At 50.9% G+C, this 23,253-nt stretch overlaps 1 long non-coding RNA gene across 1 annotated transcript in view; it reads left to right on the top strand.

Moving 5' to 3' along the window:
* LOC137230894 (uncharacterized) overlaps positions 1-23,253 on the top strand; it is a 270,727-nt gene that overhangs the window by 61,752 nt on the left and 185,722 nt on the right. The window contains exon 4 of the long non-coding RNA XR_010946298.1: positions 12,977-13,086. This is a non-coding gene — a long non-coding RNA (uncharacterized lncRNA). The remainder of the gene's footprint in view (positions 1-12,976; positions 13,087-23,253) is intronic.

Genomic DNA, 23,253 nt, shown 5'->3' with positions numbered 1-23,253 from the left:
TTTCACTTGGCACAATGCCCTCAAGATCTGTCCATGTTGCTGCAAATGGGAGGATTTCATCCTTTTATGGCCTAGTAGCATTCCATTGTACTGTACCACATGGACAATGTCCATTGTCCATTCATCCATCGATGGACACTTAGGTGTTTCCATATCTTGGCTATTGTAAATAGTGCTGTGATGAACATAGGAGTTCAGATATCTTTTCCAATTAGTGTGTTTGTATTCCGCAGATAAATACCTGGAAGTGGAATAGCTGGATCATATGATAGTTTTAGTCTTAAGTTTTTGAGGACTCTCCATTCTGTTTTTCATATTTGCCTATTCTATTTATAAAGATCCTTTATTATTTTCATATTTGCCTATTCTATTTATAAAGATCCTTTATTATTTTCATATTTGCCTATTCTATTTATAAAGATCCTTTATTATTTTCATATTTGCCTATTCTAGTTTTAAAGATCCTTATTATTATTTTTATTACCTGGGCCTACTTGAATAATCCAGAATGATCTCCCCATCTAAAGGTCCTTAACTTAAATGTGCAAAGTTCCTTTTGCCATGTAAGGTAACATATTCACAGATTTGGAGATTAGGATGTGGACATCTCTGTGGGGCCATTATTCCGTCTCCACAATGACCTTAGGCTCTTTTTAACCTTTCTCCCTTGTTCCACTAGGGATCCATTATGTTTGGCAAGGTGCCTGCGCTGGGTTCCTGTCCTCTCTCCTAACTTACCCCTGCCAGCGACCAGAGTTAGGTGGGGAACTGAGAAGAGGAAGTTTCTTAACTTTCATTTCCTAAATATCTTTTATTACTGAGTCAAGGGAGGTATGATTACCCCCACTTTTTAGGTAAAGAAACTGAGGATCAGAAAGGCTTTTGTGCTAGATGAGTGGGCAGATGGCAGTTCCTCCTGGGTGTGTATCTGCCTCTGACATGTTGCCTATACATGAGGCAGTATGTGCCCATATCTGGGATGAGGAGTGTGTGTGTGTGTGTGTGTGTGTGTGTGTATGTGTGTGTGTGATGTTGTGCACCTATTTGGCTCTGTGGCTTCACCCTGGTGGATCCCTAAGCCTCCCTGCCCCCAGGTTGGGAAAGGGGTACCTCTACTTCTCCATCCCCCAGCTGAGTGCACTTCCTGGACCCCCTGGGCTGGGAATGCAGCCTGGCAACCCCACAGTCGGTGGTGGGTCTGGCTTCCGAGTGCAGGCTGCCACACTATACATGAGAGCGATAGTCCCAGAAATCGGTGGCTCAGTGATCTTTTCAGGATGTCGATGAGCAGTTCTGAGAGAGGGCAGGAGATGAAGGGAAGGATTTCTTTTGTTTGTTGCCATCCCCTCGTGCTATCTCCTCCCAGGAGGAGGAGGGGAGCGTGTAGGTCACCTGCCTCTCCTGCCCCTTGGCTGCCCCATCAACATGCAGGGCCCGCTGCTGCAGAGAGTGTCCTTGCTGGCTTTTTGCCTTCAAGGTTACGGCCAAGGTGGCTTTGGCAGAGAAGTAGAGAGGGGTGTTAGCTAGGCCTCACCAGGCCCCGCTGGGGAACAGGGTCCAGGCAGAAATCCAGGCTTCCCAAAGCCTCCCACTATGTGTATGGCTCTTAGCAGTGCCCTGGCCTCAGGACGGCACCTAATTTCCTTTGAAAGCCTCATGTACCCTTTCAAGCGCCAGCCCCTGTGCTAGGCGCCCAGGGACTCGCTGTCGAGTAGTAGAATTAGACCAGAAATGGTCAAGTGTAACAAGATGTGATGACAGTGGCTGCAAGGAAGAAAACAGTATTGGGGGACCACAGGGCTGGGAGGACTTGCCCTTGTTTATTAGGGTGTTGGAGGGGGAGTTTGCTCAGGGAAGTTGTGTAGAATTTTTCCAGGTGGAAAGGAGACAATTTCACATGCAAAGCCTCAGAGGTGTGAGGCTCAGGACCACAAAGGTCTTGGTATGGTGAGCCTGGGAGAGGGTGTGGCGGAGGCCGCAGTTAGAGGAGGGGGAGGAGCCGACAGAGGTGGGCTGGAGCGCGACGCGGGGAGGGCGTCCAGATGGTGACTGTGCTTCCTACCAAACTAGAGTTTGGCCTTTCCCGGAGGTCCCCACGTCTTGTGTGTTTGGAGGGAGTGGCATGGTGAAATCTGTGCTTTGGCTTCTTTGAGGAAGGTGGGTTGGAGGGGGAAGACTGGTGGGGAGGAGACCAGACAAGAGTCTCTTGGGTGCTCTGGGTCAGATTGGAGGTAGAGGTACCCAAGAAAACAGTGCCCAGAGGCAGCTGGAGCCAGACGTTGCAGGCTCATTGCCACCTGGCTCTGGGGCCAGACAGAGCTGGACTCTGGGGGGCTCCCAGGATTCTCCCTGGATGCCAGGGTCCACGGTGGACTCCTTAAGCAAGAGAAGAAGGACAGGAGACTTCAAGAAGATGACAGTGAGCCCACCTTTGGACAGGTCACTGTTGGAACACAGAGGAGCATGTGACCAGCAGGCAGTTAGAAATGCAGGTCCAGATTTTAGGAGAGAGATCCAGGCCAGAAATGAGGGCTTGCTGAAAGGCAGTGCCTGAGGTGGGGTGCAGGTGTGTCCACCAGGGAAGGAGAGCGGAAAGAGGAGAAAGAAGGGAGAGAGGGTAGAAGTTGCTGCCCGGGAAACACTGTCATTTCAGGAGTAAGCAAAGGAGCCCTGGGCTTCCCTGGTGGCGCAGTGGTTGAGAGTCTGCCTGCCGATGCAGGGGACGCGGGTTCGTGCCCCGGTCCGGGAAGATCCCACGTGCTGCGGAGCGGCTGGGCCCGTGAGCCATGGCCACTGGGCCTCCGCGTCCGGAGCCTGTGCTCCGCAACGGGAGAGGCCATGACAGTGAGAGGCCTGCGTACTGCAAAAAAAAAAAAAAAGGAGCCCTGACAGGAGACAGAGGAGGTAAAGTCAGAGGAGCAGAGGGAAAACCAGGGGAGCACAAGGTTTTGTAGCCAAGAGAGGAGGAAAGGCTCAGAGAAAGTCTAAAGCACAGTCATTGTTTCTGGCAATTTTGTGGTCCTTGGAGACCTACAGTTTCTAAGTATTTGGGTCGGGAGGGACTGAGGGGGACATTTTATTCAATTCTCAACGGGTGGTTTGGAGAGCCTACTGTGTTCCCAGTGTTATGCTGCATCCTTGGTCTCTCCTTCCCACCGGGACATGTGTCTGGGTCCCAGGGAATTGAAGAGGCTGGTGGAAAGAGCTGCTTCTGAGAAACTCCACCTGGCACTGGAGTGTGAGACTGCACTGCTGGGATGCCCCCAAGAGGGTCACTTAGAAAGTGGGGACAGAGGAGGGGCAGAAGCTGCTCTTGCTCACCAGAGTCCATGGCCACTCCTTTCTGGGCTGCGCATGCCTGGACTACATTTCCCAGCCCCCCTTGTGATTAGATGTGGCCATGTGACTGAGTCCTGGCCAATGGTATATGATCAGGGATGATGTGGGCACTTTGAGCCATGGACCCTTAGAACCTCCCTTGTGTAATCCTTGCTCTCTTCTTCCATTTGCTGTAAAACAGAGAGGGCTCTGGGCTCCTAGAGGAGGGTGGAGCCACACGATGGAAGGAGACTGAGTTGGTGAATGACTCTGTGGTGCCGACACCCCATTGGGCTGTGCTGTGAGCAACAGATAAACTTTTATTGTGTTCAGTCCATGAGATTTAGTTATTTATCCGTATGGCAGCTAATGTCAACCTAACAAATACAGAGATTTTCTCCCCTTGCTGGCCAACTGCATGCAGATGTGGCACCTCAAGGCTTGAGAGCCTGGAGTGGGTGGAGGGGACCAGTGCAGGCCCTAAGGCTGGCCAGTGGGGAGGTATCAGGAGAACGGTTGGCGCCCCCTAGCAGAGGGGATGGTGCTGGGCAGAGGCCCATGGGTGGCCGACTGGACCTGTACTTTGTACTCGAGCACACGTGACACATTTCTTGGGGATGGCCAGAAATACTACTGTTGTCTAGGGGTGGTCCTGCAATTACAATGGGCAGAAATGGAGGTTATCACTCTAGTACTATTAAGTGTGTAATAGAATAGGGCCTGGCACATAGCGAATGCCTCTTCAGTATAGATATTTGTGGCTCTGAGGTTGGGCCAATGGAGTGCCAGAGATGGGCCTAGGAGACAAGGTGGATGAGGGTGGAGCAAAGGTGGACACCACTAGTCATTGGCTCCAGGAGCTGTAACAGAAGCAAATATTTGGACGCAGGCATTGCTTAGCTTTCTCCTTGGAATCAGCAGACTCACAGAAGCTTGGATTAATTTGAAGAAATTTACTAGCAGAGTTTGTGGCAGATAAAACAGTTTGCTTATTTCACACTTGTATGGCCACCTGCTAGGAACTGTTTGTTCAGTTTCGGATTCTTTAATTAAAATCAACATAAAACAGATTGAAAACATCCCAAGAAGGGGATGCTTGATTTGCTGGAGGATATTGCAGAAAGATGGAGCAAAGTGGTTCAAAAAGTGCTTCGGTCACCAAGCAAGCGGAGGGGTGGAAACATGTAGCCTGAGTACGTGTGGGGTTTGTGTATGCATGTGCATGTATGCAAGTGGCCGTCAGGAGGTGTAGAGAACTCACATGAGTCTTTCCATGATGATGGTGGGCTGGGGTGGAAAAGTGAGAAGTGCTCTTTGCTTCCACCACTCGGAAAAGGCCAACTCCATTTTTTTCTTTTAACAAATAGTCATTGAATTCCTCTGTGTCAGAAATTGTGAATAACATGCAATCCCTGTCTTCAGGAAAAGAGACAGGAAAGTGAATTAGAAATGGTAATCCAGTGTGTGCTAAAGTGCTGGAAGAAGGGTAAATGCAGGGTGCCAGGGGAGCCCAGAGGGGGATCACCTGACCCTAAACTGTGGAAGTGGTGAGGGGCTCAGGTCAGACTTCTGAGAAGAAATGGCATTTACCTCAGCTGAGGTCTGATAAATGGATAGAAATGATTCAGGTTCAAATGATGTATTGATTAGCTATTATTACCATCTGCTGTGTAACAAGCATCTATAATATCTCAATGGCATATAACAATTACCGTTTATTTAGTTTATGCTTCTGTGAATTGGCTGAAGGTCAGTTAATCTGGGCTGGGCCTGATCAGGCAACACTGCTCCATGAGTCTCTTATCTTCCTCCTGAGACCAGCAGGCTAGCTTGGGCATGATGGAAAAAGCACAAAAGAGTCAGCCCAATCACGTAAGCACTTTTTAAACCTTTAGTCATGTCACTCCTGTTAACATTTCATGGGCCAAAGCAAGTCATATGTCTGGACCCAAGGTCAAGTGGAAAAGAAATATATTCTACCTCTTTAGTGGGGTAATATCATACTCCACCTCTTTAGAATGGTGGCACTTAATACAATCTGTCACACATGGGGGGATGCAGGGTGATGGTGGTGGTGCGATATTACAGGGTAAGAGAAGGGCATGCACAGGCTTGGGCTTGGCACATGGGGAACTGCCTGGTAGGGGCATTGAATGTGAGGAGGGGCTTGCAAACTGGAGGCTCCTGGAAAGGCCTGAAGGAGGAGATGAGGAAGGGTCTTATCTGTCAGCAGAGCTTGGGGATATTATCTCCTGGGCAGAACGAAGCACTGATGGGTTTTAAGCTGGGGAGTGACATGGCCAGAGTTCTCTGCTCTGGCTTCAGAGTAGAGAACAGAATTAAGGGGACACAGGGAGAGGGTCAGAAGACAAGTTAGCAGACTTCGAGTCACTCAGCTTCCTTGGGAGTTGATCTCATGATCAGGGGACCCAGGTCGTGAGCCCTCCTCTGCTTTTAGAAGGGTTTTTCTAAATGCTTACCGATCTTTAACTCTCGGCATGTCAGCACATAAGCAAAAAGTCCCACTGCTGCCAAGGCAAATGGATCAGCTGAGTTGGTTAAACATGAGGAGGTTTGTGTGTCCTGAGGCATCCCACCCACCTTGGCCCTGACTCAGTGCAGTTGGTCCACTGAACCTTCCTCATCTTTCTACAGGCCCCACCAGCAATTGGACAGCCAGAAACTAGAGGCCTCTACCCTTGTAAGAATCACTCAGCTCACCCTGAGATGGTCTACCCCACCCCGTTCCTTCCCTTTTGGGGCCACCACACTCTGTAGACACAGCTGTCTGCCTGCCAGAGATTTGGGGTCCCAGGGCGCTGTGGGGAAGGCTGAGCCCAGTGCCTGTTTCTGGGCACCTGGTTTTAACTCCTGATTTTGAGCTAGCCACATTACATTTTGCACCCTGTACCTAGTGGCCTTGGTACAGGGTCCAAAGACATGGATTTGGGACTTAATTCAGCTCCTTGCAAGCCCTGTATCTTGAACAAGTCGCCGGAGCTCTCTGGGCCTTGGTTCTCTCATCGTTGGTTTATCCCAGCAGGTAAAGTCATCAAATAAGGTCATGGGTGTGGAGGTTCCTGGTAAACCTCTCATCTGTCAATCTGCTGCCCGGCAAGTGCATGAGTTGTGATGTTGACAGCCCCATGTCTTAGCTTGGGCGGCCATACAAAATACCGTAGATGGGGTGGCTTAAACAACAGACATTTGTTTCTCACAGTTTTGGAGACTGGTAGTCCAAGATCAAGATGCCCACAGATTGGGTGTTCCTTATAAGGGCGCTAATTCCATCAAGAAAGTCCCACCCTCACAACCTCATCGGAACCTAATCGCCTCCTGAAGGCCCCGCCTCCAAATACCATCACACTGGGCGCTAGGGCGTCAACATATAAATTTGGTGGGGGGGACACGATTCAGTCCATAGCACCCAGGCAGCTCCGTGTTTGGATTTCTCCCTCCTCCCTCCCGCCTCAGCCCTTATCAGCAGTGGCCTTGTAAAGCACTGGACAACAGGGGCACAGTGGACCGGTCATGGGCTTGTGACTGAAGTCTGAGGTTCAAGACATCCCAGTGGCACTCACTGGCTGTGTGGCCTGGAAAACTCACTGACATCCTGTGAGCTCAGTTTCTGCATGTAGAAAATGAGGAGGATTTAACTACTACTGCTAACTATGCCTTGTGTGGAAGGTACAGTGTGTGCTTGGTTACCAGGTATGAAAATCAGCATCGCCACCACCATCATTACATCATCACAGTGCTGGGGCTGCCAGTCCTTGAGAGCTTGTCATGGTCCAGATGAAGCTGACTCTTTATGAATGTTACCTCATCAACCCACACACATTTCTGCAAGACTCATCTTCTTGTTTCCAGGTGCCTCCTGCCTGCTTTGGAGGTTGCTGTGATGAACAAGGGAAATGATGCATGTGTATGTGTGGATGTTAATCATTACTGGGGTTAGGGGAGCGCAGGTGGGGGAGATAGGGAGGAAGGGCTGGATGGGCCCTCCCACCTCATTTTAGGAGAAGTAGCTCAGATAAGAGAAAGCTGCTTGGATTCTAGAGGCAAAGACAGCAGGTTTGAATCCCAACCACGCCACTTTCTACTGTGAGGTTTTGGGCAAGACACTTAGCTGCTCTGAGCCTCAGTTTCCTTATCTGCAAAATAGGGTAAGATTCCCCACCTTGAAGATGTAATGAGATAAGGAATAAACACAGAGCAATCGGCAGTGAGCATAATGTGTACTGTGTACTCTATAGATTGTAAAGTGGTGGTTAGCTGGCTCACAGGACGTCCTCAAAAATGAAACTTCCCTTTCTGGATTTTATTTTTATTTGATCATCGTCAAATGGGTTTTCAGAGCAGGTAAAGAGGGTTCTGGTCATCCAGAGGAGAAATTGGGGCTCAGAAAGGGCAAGTGACTTGCCCAAGGCCACGAGTGAGCAATCATGAGGTGCCTCCTGACGCCGGGCCCTAGCTCACCTCCGGCTTCAGTGACCTTCCTGACCCAGCCACTTGCCTCCTGGTGTCTTTGTGCTGGTTCTGGGCCTGGGGCAATAGCTGGGACCCTGTGGTGTCCAGTGACTGGCCTGGGCCCTCTGTCCTCTCCCCTGCCCGCTGTCACCGGCTCCCTGGAGTCCGGTCCTCGGCTGGCCGAGGGGCCCACTGCAGTGGATCAGCCTCCTTTGTGGCGTTGATTAGAGGCCTCCTCCTACAAACATCAAAGCTTCAATTAACATGGGCTGCTTGCAACCCTCTTGCAAACCTCTGATAAGAATAGAATTTTCTCTTGGAAAATGGATTTTTATTTAGTTGTGTGTACTGTTGGTTAAATGACCTACTCTATACACTGGTGCTGAGATTCTGGGGACAATTAGGGGGTTCGTCAGGAACTGGTTATCTGAAGGAAACAGGCGCCAGGCTGTTTAGCTGTCTAATATCCTAACAGGGGTGGGGGGGGCAGAGGCAAATTTAAAGAAAAAAGGTTTCTTTCCTTCTCCAGACACGGGGTGCTGAGGGTGTTTGCTGAGTTGGGGCTTTGTGGAGGGAGGTGGGGTAGCCCCAGCTCATGCTCTCCCGGGGGTGTGGCTGTGTCGGGGGGTCCCAGCCTTGTATCTGCACTGCTGTGTGCGTGTGTGTGCACATACGTGCGCCTGCGTGTTCGTGCCAGTTTCTAGATGCTGCTGAGAGCAGAGCCTGGCCTCTTTCAGGGAGGCCTGAGGGAAGCTGGCCACTGGGTAGGGATGGGCAGGACGTCAGGAACACAGCAGGGCTGGGGACCCCTGAGTCGGGGAGAATGGGAGGCTAAGGTTTGTGGGCCCCTTACTTTTTTGACGACCACTTCTCCTATTAAACTTGGCCTCTTCCGCGGGATGGGGGTGGAATAACTTTTGGGAAATGCTGTCTTCTCAACCTCATTGGCTCTGGGGAAGGAGAAGAAACACTCTTCCCCCAGCCCAGGGTATAAATGCCTTTCCTCTGAGTAGCAGAGACACAGGTCACTGAGGGGTCATTGGGTCCATACCCCTGACTTAGGCCACCATTGTGCTTGCATGTTTTTGGTTCTGAAGATCCTTTGGAAAAGGGGAGTGTTCTATTCCTGCCAACTCTTCTTGGGTTTGAAAAGTTCTGCCTGTTGTCTAACCGCATCCCTCCAGCTGTACTCTAAGTCTATCAGGAATCTGATGGAGTGGGGGACTTAGGGTTCAGGGAGTGGCCTGCTTGGGAGAGGGAGTGTTTAGTGGGGGGACGGGTGTGAGGGGATGTCTGGGGAGAGCAGAGGGCAGGAATATGAGGAAGAGCAGCTCACTGACCAGCATCTCTTCCTCAAGTCAGGGAAGCCTGGCATGGCATGACTGTATTGATTCAATTATTCCCTACAATGTAATACTCTGCATTTGTGTGATAGCAACAAACAGAGTTGAAAGACATACAAAAATAAATGATCTGAAAGTTAATATGGATGAATGGGCATCTATGAATTCGAGGAGAGAGGTTTTGTTTTACATTGTAAAATCAATAGTGTGCAGAACAATGTCCTAACTTCCCCCGGGGACCCCAGCAAACCCTCCCATATCGATCGCCATGCAAATTAATTGAATTCATAAAATCCACATTGCTGGGTAATTGATGCTTCTTATAATTACCTCCGAGTTATGAGCTTTTAGGGGATTGCATTGATTCCTGGGCAGCAGGGAGGGCAGGGCAGGGCAGGGGAGGGACAAGGCTGGGTTCCTGGAACTGCTGGCAGCAGCTGCCCAGGTGGGCATTGGGCAAGCCGGGGATGGTCAAGGCTTGGTGGGGGGTGGGGCATTTGCCTGGTGGTGGAGGGATCCTCATCCCACAGAGTTTACTGACCCAGCCTGCGTGAGGCTGGGAGTTGGGGCAGACCTGAGCAGCTACACTTGGACATTTGAAGGACCCCCAGGAGGATGGCTGCTCCTGGGAAGCCGAGACTATTCAGGGAGTAATAACAGCAAACACTCATTTAGCATTTATTATGAGCCAAGCATTGTTCCAAGTACTTGACACGTATAGGACTCATTAAATCCTCAGAACAACCTATGAGGCATGTACTATTACTGTCCCCCTTTGATTATTGCAAAATGAAAAAATGAGGCACAGAGAGGTTAAGTAAATTTCCCAAGGTCACACAGTGGGAGAGCTAGAATCCTCAACCACCAGCTAATCCATGAATGGGCTTCAGGAGCAAATCTCCGTAGGTCACATGAGCAGTCTGCATGTCAGTGCATATGAGTATTTTTCAGAGGAAGGGTCTGTAACTTGCATCAGATGACCACTGAGGCAAGTATCTGTTGTAGAAACATTGTTTCTGTTATTTGTACAGTGGTGAGCGTTTGGATCCACATTCTAGCACAGTGAACTGTGTGACCTTGGAGAAGTCACCTTAATTATCTGAGCCTCTTCTACAACTGCAAAACCAGGAGGGGCGGGTGTTCCCCTGGCTTGTTTGCAGCTCTGGCAGTCTCTGACTGACACAGAGTGTTTATCTCCCAGGAAGCCCTGAGCTGAGGGGAGTGTGGGGCAGAAATTATGCCCATTTTACAGATGAGGAAACTTAGACACAGAGGGGCTAGTTCACTTGCGGAAGATCACGTGGCAGGTTTGTGGCAGGGACATGAGGACAGATGGAGCCAGTCTCCAAGCCAGACACAGCTCAAGCCACCGTCTCTTGTCTGCCTAGGGACCCTCCCATGTGGATCAGCGAAACCCAAGGCGAGTCTGATACTAGGCCCTGCAGCCTGCACCTCGGCCCCTCTACCTGAGGGCCACACCCCAGGTTGGCCCTGAAGAGCTCCCTGCTCCCCACTGTGGCTGCTTGGGAAAGCCATTGCTCCTCCCTGGGCTCAGCCCTTTCTCTGTGCGATGACCAGGCTTTGGGAGCTGTGAGCGGGGCCGGCAAGGGGTGCTCGTGGCCACAGGGTGGGAAGGCTGGGTTGGAGCCCAGAGGGAGGCAAAGTATCCTAGCAGGTACTCTCTCCTGGGTGATGCTGGCCTCCTCTCGTCCTTTCCTGGGCTTGGTGGAAGGTGAGGGCTGGCCATTTGTGTTGCCCCTCCCACGTCCCTGGCTCTGTTTTGGAGCTGTTGAGGCCGAGGTTCAGAGAGACTCATCCCCTGATTGGTGGAGTCTGGCCTAGTAGAGCTGGAGCGCCATGAGTCGCTATCCATGCTGGGGGCTTGGCCTGGCTCCAGGTCCTTGCCAGGGCTGTCTGGGCTGGCCAGGTGGCACTCACAGCAGGGAGAATGGGGCTCAGAGTTCAAGGTGGTGACTGGGGTAGATTGGCAGCTCGGCCCTCCCTCCCTGTGGCTGGAGCTTCTGCCTGGCTCTTGAGGACTTGGTGGGGGAGGATGAGAGCAGAGCTCCTCGTTGGCACTAGGCAGCAGCCTGGCTCTCCATCTCCCAGAAGGTTTGGGGCTGGGAGGGTACCTGCTCCCTCTAGGGCAGCCACCTCTGCAGAGAAAACAGGGTCTGTGGCATGCTCAGAGGCTCCAGTCACTGTCACAGCCTCCTTGCCTACCCCACCTCCTCCCCCTCCCCACTGGTCTGAGGCTCAGGCTCTGCTAGGGTGTCCTTCCCAACACCAGTCACAGATCTGGAGAAGGGACTCAGAAGGCTGAGTCATCGAGGCCCCCAGGCGGCCAGCCAGGGGGTGGAACTTTCCTGACTCCATCCTGGTGTCCAGATCATGAGCTCCTGAATGACCTTGAAGTCTGTCTTCTGGACTCATGAGTCTTGAGAGATGGGAGGGATCTTACGAGATCATCCAATCCAACTTCCTCCCCAAAATGAGGCTCCGAGAGGTCCTATGACTTGCCCACAGCCGGGACATGTATGGTTGAGTCTTCAGGCCAAGACCTCCAACTCAAGTTCGGGTTCTTTCTATGACACCAAAGGCCACTAGCCAGCCCCATCTCTTCTCTGGAAGACTTCTGGGCGTCTCTGGGCCGGGGACATCCGGTGAGGAGTCTTTGCTCCCCTTCCTCTCTCCCTGCCTTCACCCCAGAGAATCCTAAGACTTCATGGAGATTGAGGACATGGTGGGAGTCTCCCGCCTTGCTGCCTGGGCTTTCCCCTCAGGCTGCTGGCCACCCCCGCCCCCCGCCGGCCGTGAAGAGCGCAGGCTTCTAGGTCTGACTAGAGTCCTTCCTCCCGCCCTTCTGAGGGAGAAGCCCAGACGGCTTCAACACACCCTAAGGCAGAGATGGCTCTAGGACAGCCTAATTAGGTGAAGTTGATGAACTCATCAAAAATGTGTTTAATTAAGATTGAGAACAAATTGTGGGATGGTTGATGTTCCTCTGTCTCTTCTCTCTCCCTGCAGGAGAGAAATTCTCTCTGCCCACACTGAGCCCCAAGAAAGGACTAGGGTGAGGTCTGGCATGAGGCCTAGAGTGAAGAACACCCTTAAATCATCCTTACATCTATCTGTTTGTCCATCCTTACATCTATCTTTTCGTCCATCCATCCATCCACCTACTCATTCATCCACCCATCTATTCATCCATTTTTCATCCATCCATCCATCCACCCATTCATCCATCTACCTGCCGACACATCCATTGACATGTCCTTATCCTACTCTGTGCAGGCACTGTGGTGGGAGGTATACTCATGGTTACAGAGATGAATGAATGCTGGATGGTTGGGGGGCCGTAGGTGTACAGGAGGAGGACAGATTATCACCCCATGTCAGAATTTCTTGGGGTTCCCAACAATTGTTACTTGAGAAGGTCTCAGAAGAATGGACCTTCCTCTGTAAATGAAATTGGACTCCCTGAGCTGTTTAAATTCTGTGCTATAAGAACATGGCCTTATTTGGTATCACAGGTGCCATTGTCTCAATCATCCCGCACATTTAAGGAGGACTCACCAGGCCTGTTCCACTGTGATTTCATTTAACTCTCGTAGCAACACTGTGGATCTGATGCTGTTATTACCCCCATTTCACAGAGGAGGAGACTGAGGCTTAGAGAGCTTAGCAGAGCAAAGGTGGCTAGTGAGTAACCCAGGGTTGTGATGAGAATGAATGAGGTCAAGGACAAGATTTGCTCTGTAAACAAGCCCGCAACTACTTAGAATTGTTATGGGACAGGAATGACCAGTGTCCCCCTTTTTTTTTTTTAAACCTTTCCTTTTAAGCTCCCCCTGCAAATTATTTCAGGCCCTAAAGGAAATGGGCAACTTGGGAGTCAGAAGGTAAATAAAAAATGGGAAATCCCCAGCTGGACCTGCTCTCCTGGCTTCAAGGGGTGAGTATTCCAAGACTTCAACTTTGAACTTGATGTTGTATATTTATTTCTCATTTGATTCTCATGTAATGAGACTCTTTGCCGTGCCATGAGAATAATGCCCAAGGAAGCCAGGCTTATCATCATCATTTTACAGATGAGAAACGGAGGCAGAATCAAGGTCACTTGTGCAGTATACCCCAGGTAGTAAGTGGTAGACTGAGGTTTAAGGCCAGGTGAGGCAAATGTCATTTTGTTCTCACTTCTACCCTGGCCTTCCCGCTAGCCTAGGCAAGCTACATAGCTGTGTCAGTGTGGGAAGAGCTGGGGATGATGGGGACCTGCTTTTCCTGGGAATTCTGAACAACCCAGGCCCCGCCCATGCCCTCCGTATCCAGGCCTGCTGTGGGCGTCATTCAGAACTCTGTCTGCTGCACTACTGTTGACGTCCTGCCTCGGTGCTTCTGCATCTTCTCCTCACCTTCCCTGCTGCGGGCGCTGAGGTTACAACACAGGTCCCCAGGGGCCATTGTTGGGGGTGTGGCTCTAGACCCGACTGCAAGCCCCTGTATCAGCTCCCCATTGCCTTGTAACACATTATCATACACTTCGGGATCTTAAAATACAGGTTTATTATCTCACACCCTTTCTGTGGGTCAGGAACTCAGGAAGGGCTTAGCAGGGTGGTTTTGGTTCCAGGTCTCTCATGAGGCTGCAGCCAAGATCGGCTTTCGAGCCAGGGCTGCATCATCTGAAGGCCTGACTGTGGCCGGAGGAGCCACTTCCAAGCTGGCACACTCACATGCCTCGGTTCCTTGCTGTGTGGGCCTCTCCGTAGGACTGCTTGAGTGTCTTCACAGTATGGCTGCTGCCAGAGTGAGTGATCCAACAGAGAGCAAGGAGGAAGCTGCAGTGTTCTTTATGGCCTAGTATCTGAAGTCACACTGTCACTTCTGCCACGTTTTTGTTGTTAGAAGCAAGTCACTAAGTCTGGCCCCACACGAGTGGAGGGGACTTCATTTTTAGAAGGGAGGAGTGTCATAAAAGATCGTGTTGTCATAATCCTTAAACAATTCTGCAAGATGGGGAAAGAGAGGTTCAGAGAAGTTAGGTAACTTGCTCAGGAACACACAGCTAGTCAGCAGCTGTGGATTCAAATCAGGCTTTCCTTTTCTGCCTCCTGCTGGGCCTCTTGCCTCTCCTCCACCTGACAAGCCCTTCCCCTCCATCTTGGCCCTTCCCAGCCTTCGAAGTATGGCTCAATAACAACCAGGGGGAGGCTTTCTCTGATGTGCCCCAAGCTGGCATTAACTGATCCAAGAGAGCTCTCCGCCCTGTCTATTAGTGTATGAGTGGCTTGAGGGCATATGTTTGTCTAATGGTCCCTGTGTCCCCAGAGTGCCCCGCACACACCTGGTACATAGTGGGAGCTCAGCAAGAATTCAGGACACAGTGAGTGGAATGGCCCTCCAGCCAGCCATCTGGGACTCAGAAACCCTGCATCCCCAGCTGGGGGTGGATGCTGCAGCGATACCCCCAGTGAGTCTCAGGGAAGGGGTCAGAAATCGGAGCCCCTCCTGGCCAGTCAGCTGTGACTGTTTTCTGCCTGCACTCCTCTGCACAGCCCCGATGTCCTGGCCCCTCCGTGCTCCAGCCCAGTCATCTGGGCTGGCTCCTGCTGGCCTCGTCTCCACCCGGTTCCCCGCCCCAGCCCCCCACCCCCCTTTCCTGTTATCACAGCTCCCGAACTCCTTGCCCTTTCTTCCCTAAATTGGTTCTCGGTAAAATCTCTCTCTTTATTCGACTCCTTAGTCCTCGTTATGTTTGTTTCTGGAATTTTTTGTTCCCCCCTCCCCCAGCTCATCCAGGTCTCACGCCTCGGCCTCTATGCCCCGCCCCCACCCCTCCTCCGGCGGCCGGACCTGTTGCGGTCTTCTGCGGAGCCGAGCCGGCCTCCCTCCTTCTCGCTGCGCCCCTCCCTACGCCCGGCTGCCTGGCTCTCGTCTCCAAGGTTACCCAGCGACTTCACCGGGCTCTGCTTCCTCTTCCCGCCTCCCGTTTCTTAGCTGTGCCTGCGGGGAGGGTGGAAGAGGGTTGGGGCCGCCTGGAGAGATTGTTTCTCCCGCCTCCCTGGTCCTTTCACTGTTGGTTCATCCCTTTGTCTCCTTAGCTTGCCTTCCTTTCCCCTGCCCTGTAAGCTTCCCTTTCTCTCCTGCTTTGTAAGCTTCTCTCCTCGTTTCTGTCGCTTTGTCTCTCTCCTCTTTTCCCTACTTCTTTATTTCTCCATCTTTCTTTTTCTCCCTGTCTCTCACTTTCCATCCCTCTCTGGGTATCTTTCTCCGAGTCTCTCTCTATCATTTGGCCTTTGCTCTCTCTGAGTTCGGTTTTGAATCAGAAACAATAAACAGTTATCCCTGCTCCCATCCCTGGAGGGGCCCTTAACCAGCACCCCGTCTCTTTAGGTTTTGGTGTTAAAGACTTTGCAGGAGGAAGTGTAAAGTCAGAATCCCAAAGCAGGCCCAGGTGCAGAGGGGGGTGCACAGCAGCATGTGCATCGTGCCAGGCCCCAGGCCAGACCAATGCACCTACGCCCCTCACCTGGCCTAAGCAGAGGCTGAGGCTGACAGGCCCTGCCTCCCCTGTGTTCTGGTGATGCTGTCCCTTGGCTGAGGTTTGCCGCATGTGCCTGTGATCTACAGGTGTCGCCTTTTTGTCACACCAGGCTGTGCACAGGACGAGCCTGGCACCGAGCCGGGCACACAGCAGGTGCCCAGTACATGTGTGTCTCCTGAGGAGGGACTTGCACGGAGCCTTCTGCCTCCTCGTCACGTAGGTGTTATGTAACATTCTAGGGGCAATAAAGCTTTTCCCCAAGAACCTTTTGAGGGACTTTTCCAGAAATGTTAAGAGAATGTTTTTCCTTTAGGAAGTATCCATTTCCTTCTGCTGAAAATTTTCCATTTTTCTCTGACTTTCATATCTGTACACAGTAAATGGCCTCTATATTTCAACTTGATCATTATATCTTTTTTTTTTTTTTTTTTTTAGATTTATTTTTATTTATTTATGGCTTCGTTGGGTCTTTGCTGCTTGCTGCGCCTGGGCTTTCTCTAGTTGAGGTGAGCAGGGGCTACTCTTCAGTGTGGTGCGTGGGCTTCTCTTGTTGCAGATCACAGTCTCTAGGCTCGCGTGCTTCAGCAGTTGTGGCGCACAGGCTTAGTTGCTACGCAGCATGTGGGATCTTCCCAGACCAGGGCTCGAACCTGTGTCCCCTGCATTGGCAGGCGGATTCTTAACCACTGCGCCACGACGGAAGTCCCTGATCATTATATCTTAATGCATCTATGTTCCTAAACTAATAGTGCTATTGTGAAGGGCCCTAAAAACAAGACATTGCATAAATTTGGACCCGCCTCACATTTTCCCCTTAGCCTCAACGTTTCTGGACTTTCCCCCCTATATGTCTCTAAACTAGAGCCCTGGGAGATTAGACTGAGAGGCCGGTGCTAGGCGCTCCTAAATACGGGAGCAAGGAGGAAGCTGCCAGCTCAGCCAGGCTCAGCCAGCGCACCCACCCAGGCCTGGTCAGACCCCATCCAGTACAGTCAACCAGGCCCAGCCAGATCCCAACAGACCCAGCTAGGCTGCCCTGAGGCTTCGGTTCTTAGTGAGCCCTTCCTGGTGCCAGAGAGGAGCTCTTTCTAGCTTCTGTCCCAGATTCCCAGATGAGCAAAACCATCCTAGCTCACCTATGTGTGTGGGAGGACAGTCCATGCCATTCCGCCATTTTCCCCTCCCCCACAAGTATTTGGGAATACATAGTTACTGTGTGCCAGCTCTAGGCCATCCTCCGCCTCCTGGGATGCTTCCTGTCTTCTATTGATCTACGACCATTGCCTTTTCAAAAATGGATGTATACTCACCTCCTCCTGGGAGCCTTCCCTGATTAACTCCATTCAATCACTCAACATGGACACTGGGAATACCTTAGTGGACAATGCAGGTGAGGTTCTTGCCTCCACAAAGCTTTCATGAGAGGGACAGACAGGAAACAGAAAAATGGGTGCTGTGGGACTAATAGGGGATCATACCCTGGCTGGAGGGTCAGGGAAGGCCCAGCCCACTCTCAAAGAGGAAAGATCCTGTCCTGAGAGGGAAGTTCCAGTCCATCTCCCCACTGACTAGGGGTATGACCTTGGGCAAGTCACCTATCTTGGAGCTCATTTTCCTCATCTGTGAAAGAAAGGGGTTTGGCAAAAGGTCCCTTTTTGCTCTAAAATTGTTATGTCTTTACTTAAAAGCAAATTTACTTTCAGGTAAGTTTATAAACATATCACGTTATTTCTTGAGGCTTACTTGGTCATTGCAGAAAAATGTAAAATTCCAATTAAGCATAAAGAAAAAAAGAAAGAAAAAATAAGAAATAAACACAACAAAACAAATAAAAAGGCTAACTAACAAAAAACATACACACTACCCACAATCCCTCCTCTAGAGATAAGGGCTCCTGGCTCTCTGGGAATCTCACAGAAGCTGGCAGTGAATCTCCCCCCAGGTCTCGGGAGATGCTCTCTCTCACACTCACCGGCTCCCTTTCCCTGTTCTGCGGTCCCAGGTCCCAGCGCAAGCCCAGGCATGGGGCGGGGCAGGAGGCAACCTCAGGGAGCCCTGTACCCTTGGGGCCTGAACGCACTGTCTTTCTCCAAGGGCAGATGGCCCCGTTGTGGCTGCCTGGGCTGGTTTGGAGTCTTGGGCCATGGCTGATGCTGAGAAGCCGTCCTTCCAGGGCTCACGGAGGAGGACCCCCCACTCCAGGCACAGACTGCAGGACAGGCTGGCGGCCGGTGCCCCTGGGGGCAGCTGCTCCGGCTGGGTTCGCCCCGGAGGGCGGGTGGGGCTGCAGTACCGCGTGGGGCCGAAAGATGGCAGCACTGCACTGCCTCAGGCCAGAGAGGGGCAGCGGGAGAGGCCCGTCCAGCGGGTGGGTGGGGGTGTGTGTGTGTGTGTGTGTGTGTGTGTGTGTGTGTGTGTGTGTGTGTGTGTGTGTGTGTGTGTGTGTGTGTGTGTGTGTGTGTGTGTGTGTGTGTGTGCGTGTGCGTGTGTGCGTGTGCGCGCGCGCCCTTCAAGGCTTTCGGTGGGGACCACCGCTTTGACTGGGCCTCATGGAGGCGTGGCTCATGTGGCCTTGACCCAGAGTAACAGGAGGATCTTTGCGTTCTGGAGGCCTCTGCCCTGGCCTCCATCCTGGAACTGCTCCCTCCCCCAGCCCCACATCACAGCAGGTCTTCCCTTGTAGATATCAGGACTAGGAGGGGAGGGGAGAGGGAGGACGGCAAGGATGGCTAAAATCTCAGTTGCAGTCTCACTGCCTGGCCTCCAAGCCCAGTTCTACCACTTGCTTGCTGGATTACCTTGGGTAAGTAAATCAACCTCTCTGAACTTTCACTCTAAAAGGGGGACAATAAGGATAATGTTAGGTTTTATTATTGCTAATTATTTTCATCGCAGCTCTAAAAGACCTTTCCTCAGTGTATTAGGCCAATTCAGAAACATTTCCTAGTGGTCTTATTTCCTGTTAATCCCTGTGCTTGTCCTTGTTTCCCAGCTCAGGACCCCCAACCTCTGCATCTTTCTGCTCAATAAGAGCTCGGTGATACCTGCCATGTATTGGGTGTGGAAGCCATCCTGGGCACTATGCATACATTTCAATGAACCCTTATAAGAAAGCTTTGAGGTACCACCTTATACAAATGGGGCAACGGGGGCTCAGAAAGATGAAGTAACTTACTTGAGCTCACACAGCAGAGCCAGGATACCACTGCAGGGGTCCTAGCCCTGGATACTCTTCCTCCAGACCCCTGGGCCCCAGTCTGCCAAGCCAGTTTGCTTCCTCCTGTTCAGATACCAGTCAGGGCCTAGACCCCCCTTCTCTGGGGTTCTGGCCCTCCTCCAAACCCTGGATGCCATTGGTGTAGCTGCTAAGTTCCTGAGCACTGTCGGGTCGGGGGAGAGGGCAGGAATGAGCCTCAGGCTGGCCTTGGGTGAGTGTCCTCTGCATGAGGCAGGAAGGGGACAGAGTGACTCCTGGAGGCTGGTGCCTAGCCCCATCTGTGCCCGCCTCTAGTGCTGACTTGTTAGGCTGAGGGAGCTGACATCCTAACAGCGCCTCTCAGACTCCAATGAGTTGATGATGTGGCAACTGGTTATTAAGTGTAATAACCGTGCTTTGGTTTTTCCACGGTTATGCCTGTAAGTGCCTAAGTGACAGCTGGCTTGTGCCACGGTGCTGCATTCTAAGTGGCCTGAGGATGGGGCATTGTGAAGAGGGTGGGGGGACCTCCCAAGGTGTTGGATGGAAGGAGATCAGGAGGTGCTACGTCCATCCCTTGCCCATCTTCTGTGGGCAAGGCCTTCCGGGTCAGGCGGGAGGATGGACCCTGACTTCTGGGCCAGGGTCTGGGCTGGATGGAACGTGTGGATGCAGGACATCAAACCATGTAGTGATGTGTCTCCAAACCTACTGGATTCTCAGATGCCTGATCTCAGGGTCAACAGTTTAAGAATTGGATTAGAAATCTGGAGCGATTAGTCTTTGCCCCTAATTGCTTGTGATCTCAGGACCATAGCTTAACTCTACGAGTTGCCCCCTCTGCACAATGAAGGGGTTGAACAGAGTTGAGTTATCCACTTAACTACAAGTGTCAATGGATGGAAACTTAATGTTAGACATATTTTGCTTGGCTCACACAGTGCTTTACATTTACACGCCAACATTTAAAATTCTAGACTTTCTAATAGAGATCTTCATCTCTGGCGTTTCTTCGGAAATTTTAAGAATTGGTATAACACTGAGCCTGCACGCCTCCATGGCAACGATTGGCTGCAGTAATACCCCCCTCAGACAGGTTTATATTCTCCAACTTGCCACAGTCCTCACCACTCCCTATTAGACCCCAACACTGAGGCCGAGTGGCGACCACGGTTTGACTTGTTACCCTTGATCTGCCTTACTTGTCTGCTTTCAGTGCTCGACCCTGCATCAGATATTCATTGGGCCTACTTTGTGCATGGCATCTTGCTTTTCATTTCAGAAATTATATGATAAGTCAAAGAGCTTAGAACCAGGAACTGAGCCCTATCTATAATCTTAGTATAAAGAGATAGGAGATATCTCCATCATCCTTTTCAGCTTAAAAATTCTAGGAGTCCGTAATACCATGGTTCTCTGATGCTGTCTCCCTGAACTAGAATAATGAAATATTTCATTTGGGCTAATCTCCATCTCCATGCTGCAGTCTGAAAGGGAGATTGTTCCCTTCCCCCTGTTCTCATCAGGCCTCACCCTGGCCCTGCAAGTAGCTTAGTCCCCCTGGGTATATGTGGAAGGGACTGTCATAATCTCACCAGGTACCCTGTGCCTCAGTTTCCTCATCTGGAAAGAGGCTACTGGGTTGTAGACAATATTTGAGTTTTGTGTTTGAGTTTTTCAGGCTACCTATTCCATGAGTGACTTTGGACAAGTCACTTCATCTCCCTGAGTCTTCTCCTCTGCAAAATGGGGAATGTACTAGCCTTCTTGTATAGGAAAGTGTGTTCTGGAAACTGGAAAGTACTATACAAATGGATAATTTTGGCGTTATTAATTTTATATAAGTGTTATAAATGACAGAAGATATTTCCCCATCCCCTGTATCAAGGGGATGGCAAGAGAATAACGTGAAGTGATATGCATAGTGGTGCCTTGGAAGGGAAACTGTCCCTGTCCACAAGGGATTCTTGTATTGTGATTATTAATATAGTTTCACCAAATGGTCTTGGCTGGAAGCCCAAAGGGGTAGCAGCTGCTGAGACTCGGAGCTCTCCACCATTCTGGCTCATGTCTGACGTCTGCTCAAGGCAGCACCCATCTTTTCCTCCCCTCCAGGCCGGCTTCGCTCCATCCCTTGGGACTTGTCCCAATCATCCTTCCCCCACCAGTCTTCCTGGCTAACCCAGCTCTGTCTGCACCCAATTCTGCCCTTGCTTTCTGGGCCCAGATGTCAAGGGCCATTGAATGCCCATCTTGAAGGGGTTTTAGTGATCACCTAATGATTCATTCAGTGGTTGATTATTTTTTGAGCCCCTGCCACGTGCCATATACATGTGCCACGTACAGAATAGGTACTGATCCGGGAATTGGTCTTAAAGTGTTGAATAAGACAGATGAAGTCCTTGGTTTGTGGAGTTTGTAGTGGGAGGAGACAGAGATAATATACAGGCAAACAAATGAGTACAAATGCCGAGATAATTTAGATAGTGACAGGTCCCATGAAGAAAATAAAGCAGAGACAATATGCTCCAGAATGATGGGGTGGTGGGGAGTAGTTGGTTAGGAGACTTCCTGGACGAGCTGATGTGAGCTGAGACCTGAAAGACGGAATAAAGAAGCCAGGGGAAACTGAAGGAGATGCATTCCAGATAGAGGGAATGAACTTGGCTTGTCCAGACTCTTAATTAACCGATGAAGAACAGAGAGGGAGTGTCTTATATGAGGTTGCACAGTCAGCAGCAGTGGAGCAGGACTAAAACCCCATTCTCCAGCCTCCCAGGCTAGCGTTCTGCCAATGCAGCCGTTATTTCTTCTTAATGAAATGTCAGCTTCTCAAGGGCAAGGCTGGGCCTCTAGTGAACTCCCCACCTGTCAATCATCTATCTGCACCCCAGCCAGCGTCCTCCTGTGCACCGCTGTCCATCCCAGGGCAGCTGTGACTCTGCTCCAGCTCTGGCCTCTGGAGGTAAAAGGGACAAGGCAAAAGCAGAGAGAAAGCGGAGTGGCCAAGTGGTTCTTGCCATTAAACACTAAGCGCAGTAAGCCCAGTGGAATCCCAGCCTTTAAATGGCCTTGCTTAATTAATACTAAATGACTGTGGGACCCGTATGGATTTATACATTACATCCACATCAAATCGTTTGATCACAAATAACTGAGCCTGTGCTCCGCAATGGGAGAGGCCACAACAGTGAGAGGGCCGCGTACTGCAAAAAAAAAAAAAAAAAAAAAAGATAATGAACACAGGCACTTGACAACTAGACGAGAAGGATGGGACTCAGCTTCCTGCCCAGCCTTAGGGGGAGCAAATCTCTCTTCTCAAGGTTCTGCCTCCTTGCTTCCTTTCTCTCCCTCTTGCTCTATAAGTTGTTATTTCTGAAAGGCATATATTGAGCTGTCCACGTGCCAGGCGTTGTGCTGTCACTGTGTGTGTGTGTGTGTGTGTGTTATAAAACTTCCCTTCTGGAGCTTGCAGTCTAGATGAGGAGATGAGGTGTGTGCTTGAAAATGAAGCATGTTACAAGAGAAATACATTTATCAAGCATCTACTAAGTTCTGGGGCTTTACAAATATCTTATGTAATCCTCTCGATATTGAGAGATGTACGTATTATGGTCACTTCTCAACTGGCAGATGAGAAAATTGTCCTTGTTAAGGACGAGTACGCTGCCCAAGGTCACCCATCTAGTTGAGGCGGAATTGGAAATAAAACCCAGATTGAGCCTCCTGAGCCCTTGTTCATTCCACTGCAGGGTCCTGCTTCCTCAGACAACTGTCTAGAGGGAGTGGTTCTCAACCTTGGTTGTGCTTCTGGCCCTTCTGCCTGGGGCACTCAGGGAAGGCTCCATGGAGGAGGAGGGCTTTGAAGGGTGCCTGTAGTTGTGTCTTGGGGATGCGGAGTCGGTGGAAAGAGCTCTTGGACAGTGGGAAAGGAACTTTCTGCCTCTCCCCCTCCCTCATCCCTCCCTGCTGCCCCTCTTGCCCTCTGTGCTCACATATTGCTGCCACACAGTATCTGAGTTCTTTTCCTTCCAGATGACTTCACTGAAATCCCTTCCTGAGAATCAGGTTACTTGATTCACTCATTGGGATGGCGATGGGCCCCCACCCACCAGTCTCATGACCTCAGGAGGGGATCACGCTTCCTCCCCATTGCTTACTCCATCACACATCCATCCCCTGGGCTCAGTCAATGAGCAGACAGGAGCCGGCCCTTGAATGGATAGACAGTGATGAGCTCAACAGGAAGCAGGACAGGACCACTTGCCGGGCGTTGCTAGGGGAACGGGATGCAGAGGTGCCCCGCTCGTTCTCTTCTGGGACCTCCGATCTCTAGAATGTTATCTCCCTACTGTTTCACCCATTGTGCGGTACTTAAT

This window comes from Pseudorca crassidens, chromosome 9 (genome assembly GCF_039906515.1).
Source record: "Pseudorca crassidens isolate mPseCra1 chromosome 9, mPseCra1.hap1, whole genome shotgun sequence".
NCBI lineage: Eukaryota > Metazoa > Chordata > Mammalia > Artiodactyla > Delphinidae > Pseudorca > Pseudorca crassidens.
The sequence above is the reverse complement of the archived record's forward strand: the minus strand, read 5'-3'. Positions and strand labels throughout refer to the sequence as shown.